Below are 12,715 nucleotides of genomic sequence, written 5' to 3'. Positions count from 1 at the left end.
AAACTATATGAGATGCCTTTTAATGACTTTTTAAAAAGTTTTTAGCTGAAGTTTATGTTGGAAAAGTAGATTATCCCAAGCACAACTAGAGGCTGGGTGGAGAATAGACTGAGAGCAGCCCTGAGGAGAAGGAATTGGGGGTGTTGAGTGACAAGAAACTCAACATGAACTGGCAGTGTGCACTTCAACCCAAAAAGCCAACCGTATCCCAGGCTGTATCAAAAGTAGTGTAGCCAGCAGGGGCAGCAATTCTGTCAGTCTACTCTGCTCTCGTGAGACCCCCACCTGTAGTACTGCATTTCAGAGGAATGTCGACCTGTTCAAGCAAGTCCAGAGGAGGGCAATGAAGATGATCAGCGGGCTGGAACATCTGTCCTGTGAAGACAGGATGAGATGGCTGGGGTTTCTCATTCTAGAGAAGAGAAGGCTCTGAGGAGACCCTAAAGCTGCCTTCTAGTACCTAAAGGAGGAGGTTAGGGTTACAAGAAATATGGAGAGGGACTTTTTGCAAGGGCATGCACTGATAGGACAAGGGGAAATGGCATTAAACTGGAAGAAGGTAGTAGATTAGACATTAGAAAGAAATTCTTTACTATTAGGGTGGTGAAACACTGGAACAAGTTGCCAGACAAGTTGTGACTGCCCCATCCCTGGAAGAGTTGAAAGCCAGGTTGAATGGGGCTTTAAAGAATCTGGTCTACTGAAAGGTGTTACTGCCATATAATCATATAACTGTGTTGGAAGGGACTTTTAAGGGTCATCTAGTCCAAACCCTCTGCAGTAAGCAGGGGCATCTTCAACTAGATCAGGTTTCTCAGAGCCCTATGCAGCCTGACCTTGAATGTTGTCAGGAATTGGTCATCTATCATGTCTCTGAGCAACACGTTCCAGTGTTTCACCATCCTCATAATAAAAATTTTCTCCCTTATATCTAATCTGCATCTACCCTTTTTTAGTTTAAAATCATTACCTCCTGTCCTATCTCAACAGGCCCTACTGAAAAGTCTGTCCCCATCTTTCTTAGAGGCCCTCTTTAAGTACTGAAAGGTTGTGAGAAGGTTTCCCTGGAGCTTTCTCTTCTCCAGGCTGAGCAACTGCAACTCTCTCAGAATTTTCTCCTAGGAGAGGTGTTCCATCCCTTTGATCATCTTTACTGACCCCATAAAAATGCAATTCTGGAGGAAAAAAAAAAAAAAAAGCCAAAATCCCCATGTTTTCTCACCTATTGCTCATTTCTCCTGTAATGTAAGAAACTTGGGTAGGATCTAATGCCCAAAGTTACAATTCAAGTAGACAATGTATACAGAATAGAAAATTGCTCTGGAATCTCAGTCTTCTTGAACTGAGAAAATAACTGTCCTCAGTCTTGAAAGGTGAAGTGATGCAGACATTACCTGACATAAGCAACCCAAACATGCTGAAATATACTACCTTGCAGACATCAAAGTGCATGAGTTTTAGATGAGAGGAAACCCTAACTAGCTTTCAAGTGCAGAGTGTTTCTAGTTGCACCTTTCCCTCCAAATGAAAATGGGATTGACAGACTGGATCTATTCAGGCTCCATAAAGATCCTTTTGCTTCTTTGGCTTAGGTTTCTACAATGGTTGTCAGTATACATGCTTATGGATAGATTATCTATCTTCCAGGCTGATAGAAAATATGTATTTACTGATGGTAGTCACATTAAGCATCACCAAATAATTAAACACGCATTAAACGTCCTTGTATCTGTAACTACGATTAGGACTTTGTGTGCTGTTTTTCTCCCTGAAAGATAATATAATCAATTAAAAGTGCAGTTTTTCAGAAAACTGCTCTAAAAGTACTAAATTTCAATTATTCATGTGATTAGATAGAACTGGAAAAATAATTTTGTAAGTATTCTTACAAAATTGAATTATAAAAATACAGTTCAGATTTAATGTTATGGATATGTTACAGAGATACATATTAAATGCAACTACTGGTTATTGTTTCAAATTTCAGTTCCATAAACCAATGATTTTGGTGATGAGGTAGGCCCAATTTCAACTCTGTGGTCAAAAGCAGAAGACTGCAGATTTATAAGGAGAGGTTTTTATTTTACATTACAGGAGAGTGCTTTAATCACTGTGTGCAGGATAAAGCTTTCTTTTTAGCTTCTTTGAATATCAGTAATTTTACTTCTAAACTTGAGATTAATGTAGCTACAATTGGAAACCCCCCCACTGTAAATCATATCTAATATTTCATTATGTTCTTTTCCCTCTCAGTTTAAAGAATAGAACAAAAGCAGCAATAATTTTGGGGAAGGTAAAACCATCTTTTCTCTTTTGTTTGCATTTCAGCTGGCTAAATCAAGTAATATTTTTTCCCCAGCTTTAATTTATGGGAAAGCATTGGAAGCATTTGTGTGTTCTAAGAAAAGATTGCAAACACTTTGCTTCAGAGTAATATATGTTTTAGACTCATGCTCTTAAATATTCTGCTGAAGTGAATGTAAATGCAGTATGCATATGAAAGAGAAAATTGGTGCTCACTGGTATACTTACTGTGTTATGGTACTTCAGTAATTCTTAGCTTTGTTGTCTATCTAATGTGCAAGTGAGTCATTCTCTAGTATTTCAATTTTATGAGTTCCACTAGTCAACAAAAGTGAAAAAAAAATAAGGAAAAACTGCATTTGGGATACGATTTTATTTTTAAATTCTTGTCATGTAACAACTGTGGCCTCATACTCATCATGTTTGTGTTGCTTCCAGCCTCAAAGATTTCTCTGAATCTGACAGATTCACAGAGTTTATTTATGTTTCCCCTCAGTGTAATTGGGCTCAACAATACATCTTCATCTTTAGACTTAGTTTGTTGTGTACTGGTTCTTCAGGAAAAAGAATCTTTTCTCCTTAAAGAGGTTTTTATTTCTTATACAGACTTTTATCGACCATATATGAAAGACCGTGTTTCTAATGTCTGATGCAGTAAGTCCCTGGTATTGAAAAATCTATTTTCTTTCTGTAGCTAGCATTATTTGTTATTTGCATGTAAGGGTTTTGGAAAATTTTAAAATATTTATTATCTCTTATTAAGTGACTTAAAAAAAAAGAATAGTCTTTTGTTTCTCTTTCCTTTATGATGTTTAATAGCAAACAGTCTCAGGTTAGACTGATCTCCAGTTTGTGAAAAGAAGTCTTCTCATGAGCTTAGAAAAATTAGGACATTTTACATGCAAAATTTATGTTTCTGCAAAAACGGTATACGTGTTTTAATTTTTTTCCATGAGATTTATCTGTCTCATGTATGCTATAACTGAAGGGCAGAGTTTAAGGTATACTGTTGCTTCACTGAGTAATAACTCATCCTAGTGACTTTCAGTATGTCAAGACAAAAATAAAGTTTGGTAGAGAGGAAAGAGAAGCTGGGAATAGACACTCCAAGGGCAGAATACTTCCGCTTCATTTATGTAAATAGACAAACTATGAAATGAACAAGAAATCACTTATTCTTAAAAAATAATTTTAATAAATAGTTATTTGTAATTTTGATTATATCTAAAAATATTCATGAAAATTCCCTTTGAATTTGCACTAGCAAACATGTTATGGCATCCTAATGACAAAATGGCTACATTTTGCATAGCCATATTTTACATTGCCACATAAGAGAGACATTTATGAATAAAAATTACCTCTGTCTGTAACAAAGATTAAAGACCAAATGTCCTGTATCAGTGACTTCTGATGGCTACTTGAACGATGCTACTATCTCACCTTTTCAAAAGTAATTACTCACTTGTTTTTTTTGGGGAGCTTACTGCTTTTTGCTGGAATAGTATTAATCTTCTTCTTAAAACTTGTATAGTGTTATGCCCTGCCTTTGTTCTGAAAAAAGAAGTGTTGATAAAACAAGGAAATTTTTTGTTATTGCTGAGTAGTGCTTGCAGAACCTCAAAACCTTTTCTGCTTCTCACACTGCACTGCCAGCAAGTAGTCAGGAATGTAGAAGAAGTTGGAACCAGGACAGCTGACCCGACTGACCAGAGTATCCCATTCCATATAATGTTATGTTCAGCAATAAAAGTGGAAATAGTTGAACATCTGCCTGCCAGTGGGAACTGATCAAGAAATTCCTTATTTTGCTTTGTTTCCACATACAGCTTTTTCTTTACCTAGCAAATTGCCTTTATCTCATCCCACAATTTTTCTTCCACTCTTCACATTCCCTCCTCCATCCCCCTGTGGGGCAGTGACTGAGTGGTTGTGTAGGGCGTTGCTTCTAGCCAAGGTTAAACCTTCACAACTATTACGACAAAGGAGACAATATGTCTGGTCAAAAGTTCAAAGGATTTCAGGAATAAAAAATGTGCAAAATGTGAAGGGTAATCAAATATACACTCTTAAAGCTGATATAGGTTAAAAACACTGTGACAACAAAACAGGAGGTGGAGCAGAGCACTCTGCTTCACTACTTAGAAAAATCATCTTACACTTTGAGATGCTGAGAGTGAGAAGATCTGAGTGCTCCAGGCCCAGGGAAGCACTGTCATGTCCATTTGTGGTTCCACTCAAATACCCTCCAAATGATTTTGTCTACATCATGTCGTTTGACCTTTAGAACCACAGCAATGCTAATTACAAAAAATATAATCATATAAACACTAAGAATTTGAAATACTATTGCTCAACATGTTTAAAAAGCAGCCAGTGTGGGAACACAAGATTCTTTAGACACATACAATTGAGACAAGTTTCAGGTCCAGAAATTAAAACCATTTTTAAGCATTAAATCTGTGAAAAAGACGGGCTTCACGATCATACTTCCTTTAATGTCTTCCACTGACTATTTTTAGTGTTTATCCTCTTTATGTTTTAGTTTGATGTATCCTATTCTCTGGCGCATAATACATTCTATACATCCTGCTTAGCAATTACTTTATCTATCTTACTCTAGAAGAACGTTCATAGAGTTGCATCTAGCAAGAAACACTAATAATATACGTGAACCTTTGGCTTGTGTCAAGTTTTTAACTCACAGTGATATTCCGGTTTCTAATGAAACCCTGACTGCCCCTAGTTCTTGTGTGCTGGCTCAGTTTGCAGACATTCTTAGAACGTTGGTTTGTTTAGAGGAAACTACACTGAAATTTCCATTCCAGGTAGGCAGAGAAAGTACACCAGCTGCTCGTGATGGCATCGGGACCTGAACCATGACAACTCCAAAACACATTGCCATGAGACTTTTAGTGCTAGAACCCCAATAAAAATTCATCAGGAATAAAATTATGGGGTTTTGCAAAATATCAATGCCAAGACATCAGCTGTTTGATTTCCTGATCCCTGTTCAGTGCTCTAAATAACTTGTTATTATATTAATACTTTTGTTGACTTTTAGGAATCTTAAACTAAATAATTCTTTTAGTTTTTCCCACAGCTACGGGTTAAAATAGTAAATGGAAAAACAGAACTAATTAGAAGAATACCTAGGAGATTTTGTGAAATCATTTTATCAGTGTAAATGCATGTCGTGGTTTAACCCCAGCCAGACAGCTTTTCGCTCACTCCCCCCCCCCCTTCTTGCCCTCCCCCTATTCCCAGAGGGATGGAGAGGAGAATCAAAAAGAATGCAACTCCCACAGGTTGAGATAAGAACAGGTTAGTAACTAAGGTATAACACAAATCACCACCGCTACCACCAATAATAATAACAACGATAAAGGAAATAACAAGGGAAGAGAATACACCATCTCATCACCAGGCAACCGATAACTCACTCCCCCAGCCGGACCAAGCACCAACCAGTATTTCCTCCAACCCTGCAGTCTCCTAGCCCTTCCGGGTAACTCTCCGTTACCTCTTGGGCATGACATGCTATGGTATGGAATACCTCTTTGGTTACTTTGGGTCAGGTGTCCTGTCTCTGCTTCCTCCTGGCTTCCCCTACTCCCTGGCAGAGCATAAGGCTCACAAAGTCTTTGGCCAAACCAAAACATCATTGTTTTCGGCTCTCTTCCCAGCCCGAAATTCAAAACACAGCACTGCACCAGCTACCAAGAAGAAGAAAGATAACTGCTACTGCTAAACCCAGGACAATGCATATAAAGACATGATGTAGGAATAGTTTCACTCATCTTCCAGTTTATAAATCCTATGGTTAAACTAAGATATGTCCTTAGGCTCTTCTTGTTAGAAAAGAGGGAAGTTTTTAAGATAAAATAATCACATGAAATGGTAGGAACGATTATGTTTTAGAGGTTTATAAATCAATAGTGAGATTTTGTATATTAGAAAGAGTTATAACTTTGCAGTTCCATCTGCAGTCCGGTATCATGGTTAACCTGTAACCAGTGATACAATGGTAGTCTTGGTAGCAAGAGCTTATATAACCATATATGGTGAAGGGTGTATGCGTGAATTTAGAGAAGTATATTGTGAAATTCTATCCAAGCAGAACCTAGAAATCACCAGAGGTAGTCAAGGGAAAATAGAACAATGCTGGCGTCCACATAATGGTTGGGGTATGTCCAGAGGACAAAAAGGTGAAAAGAGCAAGCCGAGGAAGACTTCTTCCTTCATCCGAGGAAGACTCCTTACGTCATCAGGACGACCACCAGAGGGGGGCTGCGCAAGCGCAGAAGAGGCTGATGTCATAATAGACTGATGTAGCAATCCTTAATGCATATGCATTAGTTAATGATGTAATCTGTATTGAATATGTATTAGTTATGTAACTTTCAGTGTATAAATTGCAAACACGATGTGACGAGGTCGAAGCCAGATTTGGGCGCGTGCCCCTGGTTTCCCAGCGCTGCAATAAAGCACCTCATATAACCATTCCGGTGGTTATGTGTCAGTTCTTACGCTAACACTCTCTCATACCATGAGATCTATAGGATTACTGTTTCTGGTGGGTTAGCACTGGCTAGCCACCAGGTGACCACCAAGCTGCTCTCTCAATCCTCCTACTCAGCATTACACAGGGAGAAAATAAGATGATAAAAACCCCAAACCCAAATGCATACACACAGAAAAAAAAAAACCAAAACAAGCAAACTCAAACACCCTTTACACCCATTCCCCTCCTCTCCCCCCCCCCCCCCAAAAAAAAAGAATTAAAAAGAAAAGAGAGGAAAGCAAAGGCTACATGCAGAAGCAGATAAAAATCAAAGGAGATTTATTCCCTATTTCCCATCAGCATATGAAGTCCAGCACTCTCTGGAAAGTGGGACCTCAGTACACACACTGGTTACTTTGGAATATAAACATCTTTATAGGAAATACCCACCATCATGTTCTCTTAGCTTTTATTGCTGTGCATGATGTCATATGATATGGAATATCCCCCTGGTCAGTTGGGGTCTGCTGCCTCAGCTGTGTCCCCTCCCAACTTCTTGTTCCCAGCCTTTGCAGGACCGTTGAAAAGACAAAAAACATTGATGTACCAACACCACCATACTAGTGACAAGTGTGAAATACACCCCTACATGTCATGGTATGAGGAAAGTTAATTCCATCCCAGCCAGACCTTAACCAGAAGATACTTGGTTATATCACAAATTCCTAATTAAGATTACAGATATTTTTCTGTTCAGCATAATTATGGCATATAATAACAGATTTTTTCAAATTATTTCAAAATTTATTGGTGGCAATGTGTTGTAATTTAAGCCCAGTCGGCAACTCAGCCACGAAGTGCGCTCTCTCACTCCCCTCCCACCTTTCCTCCCCCCTGCTCCTGGAGTGTGGAGCAGTTGTTATTCTCATGAGGGCCTGCACAACCCAGGATTAGAGCCGAGTGAGACAGCCTTGAACTCTCTCTGACTCAGCTGAGCTGAGGAGGCCTGGAGTCGAAGAAATGTAAGCAGAATGCTGAAACAGGAGCTTGCTGGCCACAAGGAATGCACCGCTTATCGCAAGGTATGCACCCTGCTGTTGCAGAGATATGTGTGTAAAACTTAGCTTAGCCAATAGCAATGTATAGACAGGCGCGTGGACAGGTTTATGTAGCCAATGACAGATGTACAGCTGTCATGTAAACTATCACCGATGGTATAAATTAGGTGAGCCTGTGCAATAAATTGAACAAGAAGCATAACTCATATTGAGATTGTCTTCTTGATTCGGGTCACTCCTCCGGCACTGGAGGGATGGGGAGGAGAATTGAAAGAATGTAACTCCCATGGGTTGAGATAAGAAGCAGTCCAGTAACTAAGGTATAACACAAACCCACTGGTGCTACCACCAATAATAATAATGATAAGGAAAATAACAAGGGAAGAGAATACAACTGCTCACCACTCGCCAACTGATACCCAGCCCGACTGAGCAGTGATCTAACCCTTCCGGCAACTGCCCCAGTTTACATCCTGGACATGATGTGCTGTGGTATGGATTACCTCTTTGGCTAGTTCAGGTCAGGTGTCCTGTCTCTGCTTCCTCCCAGCTTCCCCTCCTCCTTGGCAGAGCCTGAGACTCAGAAAGTCCTTGATCAGATTAAACATTATTTTGCAAAAACAAAAAACATCGGCGTTATCAGTGCTGTTCCCAGGCTGAAAGTCAAAAACAGCACTGCACCACCTACTAAGAAGGTGGAAAAACGATTGCTACTGCTGAACCCAGGACGTAATGTTGAGCAACTATTGTTTCCATGCATTTAGAAAACTTTTGCTTTAGCAGCCATTTAATCAAATTTGATCATATTAATTCCCTCATATAATCTCTACATGGTAACTACTGGGGCAGACCATTACTGCTGTATTGATTGGGGGCATACATCCTTTACAGTGTAATTTCTGCATCTGTAAGTATATACAATATTTGATGTTAGAAGGATTTTCTCTAGCATTGGTATACTCTCCAGTTTGTGCAAACTGCGTGTAGCTGTACAGGTGTTCAAAGCAGGCATTTCAGACAGTTGGCCTGAATATCCTGGAGGGAGAACTGTGCATTAAAACAAAAACAATGGAAAACTATAAGAATACTCAGCTCTGCAGAAATGGGAGATGGTCAGTAAGCTTCCTGTATAATCATAAATTTCTGGAATTTCTTGGCAGTTTTCTGGGTTTGGTGGGAACTAATTCTCTCAGTAGGGCAGATCTAAGAATGTTTTTGTCTACTTCAAGTAGTTTAACTGCATGAAGTTTTGAATTCTGTTTTTTTTCCCTCGACTTCTGAAAATTGAAAGCACCTTTTGCTCAAAACCACAATAGGGAATCCCCTGCAATGTCTGTATTTAATATAGCTCTATCTTTCAATTATTTTTTACTGGTTTAGAGGAGCCTATTTAATAAATAATGTTTCTTTTTTGGGGGGTACTCTGTCTTATGTTCTTACTGTCCAAATACATGCAAGGCAGAACTCTCCTGTCTGGACAAAATAACTATTCTCAATGGAGGATAGTCTCTTCAAGTCTGACCTCCTGTCTGAATGTACTTCAAATATAGTGCCTTCCATTTTTCTCTCCCCACATTTTTATTCTTACATTATAGTGTCCAAAGTAAAGTAAGGTATTTTCCCCTCTAACACACTGGTCTTTTTTTTTTTCGCTAAAATTCATCCCATTAGTATTTCAGACTGTCAGTCTGCCGAATTCAGAAATAACTGCAATATTAAAGGAATGAGGGAAATTACACTGCATACTTTCAAAATGCATGAGAACTCTGAAGTTCTTTATCTGAAAAAGGCAGATCAATCTTACTTTATCTTATCTGATAACAGCAAAGGTAAATTACAAAGCATGTGGCAAAGACACATAAATTAGCAGTATCCAAAAATTTAGCACTACAATAACTGTGTCAATCACATTAAAATTTCTAAAGTAGTAAGAACAGTTTTAGGTAGACTTCTTGTGGAATTACAGTTTACAATATAATTTATTCTTCCATTCAAAAAGTGTATTTGTTTGGTTTCATTTTAAGTACATGAATACTTAACAATATTGCTTTAGTAAAAGTAAGAACAAGCTTAATAAATTAGATCATTAGGTCATGCAGTCATTTATCTTGCTTATGACAGCCACACATACTTTACTCGTATGAAACAGACAAAATGTATACTGTCAAGCAAAAAGTATGTTGGAGTCAATAGGTTAAAAAAAAACAACCTATAATTTTAAAAATTAAAAGCTAAAAAAAAAAAAAAAAGAAGAATCATAGAATGGTTTGGGTTGGAAAGGACCTTAACATCATCAAGTTCCAACCCCCCTGCGGTGGGCAAGGACACCTTCCACTAGACCAGCTTGCTTTTAAGCCCCATCCAAACTGACTTCAAACATTTCCAGTGGTGGTGCAACCATTTCCAGCATTTTGCAATTCTCATCACATTTTTTTTCCTTATTTCCAATCCAAGTCTACCCTTTTTCAATGGTTTAAAATTGCTGCCCCTTTTCCTGCCACTACTGACCATGGTAAAATGTCTATCTCCATCTTTCTTACAATCTCACTTTATATATGGGTGATTCTGACTTTCCCTTAATATCTTATTTCAGACCTTGTGGGAGACATTGCCATGGACTAGGATAGCTTTTGATGAATGATGAATCCATATTATTAAAAGCCTGGCTGCACAGTACATGTTGATTTCTTTTGGATTTTAATATTGCTATAAATTTGCTGTTTACAGCTATATCCTGTCTTATCTTCAGCGCTTTTCAAAGTAACATGAGTAGCCAGTTTTCAAAGTTCAATATTCAGAATGTTTACCCTGGGATCCAGAAAAATGGACTTAAATGTGCTTTGCAGAGAAAGAACTTTGATCTGATCTCGCATTTCCCAAGAATTATCATCTCCATTCATGGTTGATTAGAAAGAGAACACTGAAGTTTGTTTGTCATTTTGTCCTAAAGGAAACTATGCAAATCAAACATATGAATTCCACAAGGTAGTGCATTGCATTCAGCACATGGGATATGCTAAACTGACATGATTCTGAAATTTCTGGTGATTCTAAGTATGAACAGAAACAATTGGATGTACTAAGTAAATTGTACAACTTCATGTTAGGAAAATGAATTTCTCATAACAAATTTATCTTAGTGTGAAATTATATTCTTCCACAGGAGAGGCAAAATGTTTAAAACATAAAGGAAAATCTGAAGAATTAATTTTAATAGTTTAAAGCTTTACTTTGGTTACACTGATGTCCTAAAATGCTTAGCCAATTTTGAGATTACTTTGCATTGCCAAGTAAACTTTTATCTAGACCATTAGAATGCTTTTTATAATGATCAGTGACCTCTAGGAAGCATTTCAATTTACTGATTTTACAAGGTATTGGATTGCCTTCTGTCATAGGTGAAAAAAGAGAAAAGCTTGAATTGTGAGTGTTAACAGGTTAAAAATAACAGTGGGGATGTGTAATGGTTGTGTAGAATGTTGAATATTTGATCTCTGAAGCAGAAGATTCCTACAGTTGGTACAGTCTGATTGTAAATTTTGCAACAATTTGATTAAACAATACTGTTATGTCCTGAATCCTCCATTTAATGAAGAAAGAGACAAAGGAGAGAAGCAGAAACTAACAGACTGATTATGTACTGTTCTTCTGCATATGCAGTTTTGTAGACTCTGGAAGCCAGGGGCCACAACTCCTGAAGAAGAGCTGGTGCCAAAACCTAGCATTTCTGTAAAGAAGAAAAGGTATTGGAGAAAAGAAAGGAGCCTGTAAAGAAGATGACTTTCCTGGCTGGAGGAAAGATCTTGGAAAAGAGAAATGCATGGAGAAAAAAACCAGGGAAAACCCAGGGAGAGATCTTTGTCAGTGACACTCAAGAGTGGTAACTATGGGCAGCAGCACAGCATGAACTGAAAAGACTTTCTGCCCAGCCTTCCCAGACCAGCAGAGACCTCCATGTTGGGAAACACAGTGCTGTGGGCTAGTGAGCAAGCAAGCATATAAGCAAGCTTCTGAGGTAATAATCAGACTAGATACTCCACTCTCATTGCTTTTTTGTCTAGGTCCATCCTTAAGAATCTACAATTTGATATGCATTATCCAGCCTCACTATTATTTGTCATTTATTCAGTTTTGCCTATTAACAGTGCTTGTGATTCTTACCTTCCTCCCACACTCCAATGATTAGCATGTGCAGTAAGACAGCATGCAATAGCTATGACCTCTTCTGAAGCTTTGACTTCCAACCCTCAAACATTAAATTCTTCTGTTACAAGCACACCAAGGACCCCGTTGATTAGAGAGACCACAGCCATCTGTCACACAACACTACAGGTTGTCATTTATTGTGCCTTGCCTGTGATACCCTCTACAAATTAATACTTTCTCTTTTTTTTTTTTTTCTTAATTAAACAGTATGTCTACGATGGGTTACAATCTGAGTAGTATCAGATAATTTAGAGCATGTCATTGGTCAGATAAACCAAAGGTCATTTTTCTCCTTGCACTGCATTTACTTGAATTTATTAATATTCAGTTTTATCTTTAATTGGATTAATTTCTTTTGTGTAGTCCTTAACCAGTTCTTCACAGTTTTAGCTTTCATTGCTGGAACAGTCATGTATCATCAACAAACGTTGTTTGCCATGTTTTTCCAGGTCGTTGATTAGCACAGGTCACAGTATTGAACCCTGCAGTAATCTCCTGTTATTTTATTTCCACTGTGAAAACTTATAAACTCTTCCTATCCATCTTGTATTTTCAATACAAGTGGTTATCATCAGCTTTAAAGAAATCTTTGCTCTTATATTATTACAGCTTAATTTGGGCAAGGGACTCTAAGAAGGGCTGA

At 38.1% G+C, this 12,715-nt stretch overlaps 1 long non-coding RNA gene across 1 annotated transcript; it reads right to left on the bottom strand.

Moving 5' to 3' along the window:
* Positions 1-307: 307 nt before the first annotated feature.
* Positions 308-12,113, bottom strand: LOC133212278 (uncharacterized). The gene is made up of 3 exons (XR_009725443.1): positions 12,028-12,113; positions 10,674-10,810; positions 308-460 (listed from the first exon to the last, which is right to left on the bottom strand). It is a non-coding gene; the product is annotated as an uncharacterized LOC133212278 (long non-coding RNA).
* Between the last annotated feature and the right edge of the window lie 602 nt (positions 12,114-12,715).

This window comes from Neopsephotus bourkii, unplaced genomic scaffold (genome assembly GCF_033783945.1).
Source record: "Neopsephotus bourkii isolate Nb327-2 ecotype Australia unplaced genomic scaffold, CSIRO-AGI_Nbou_v1 NB_68, whole genome shotgun sequence".
In the NCBI taxonomy this organism is placed as follows: domain Eukaryota; kingdom Metazoa; phylum Chordata; class Aves; order Psittaciformes; family Psittacidae; genus Neopsephotus; species Neopsephotus bourkii.
The sequence above is the reverse complement of the archived record's forward strand: the minus strand, read 5'-3'. Positions and strand labels throughout refer to the sequence as shown.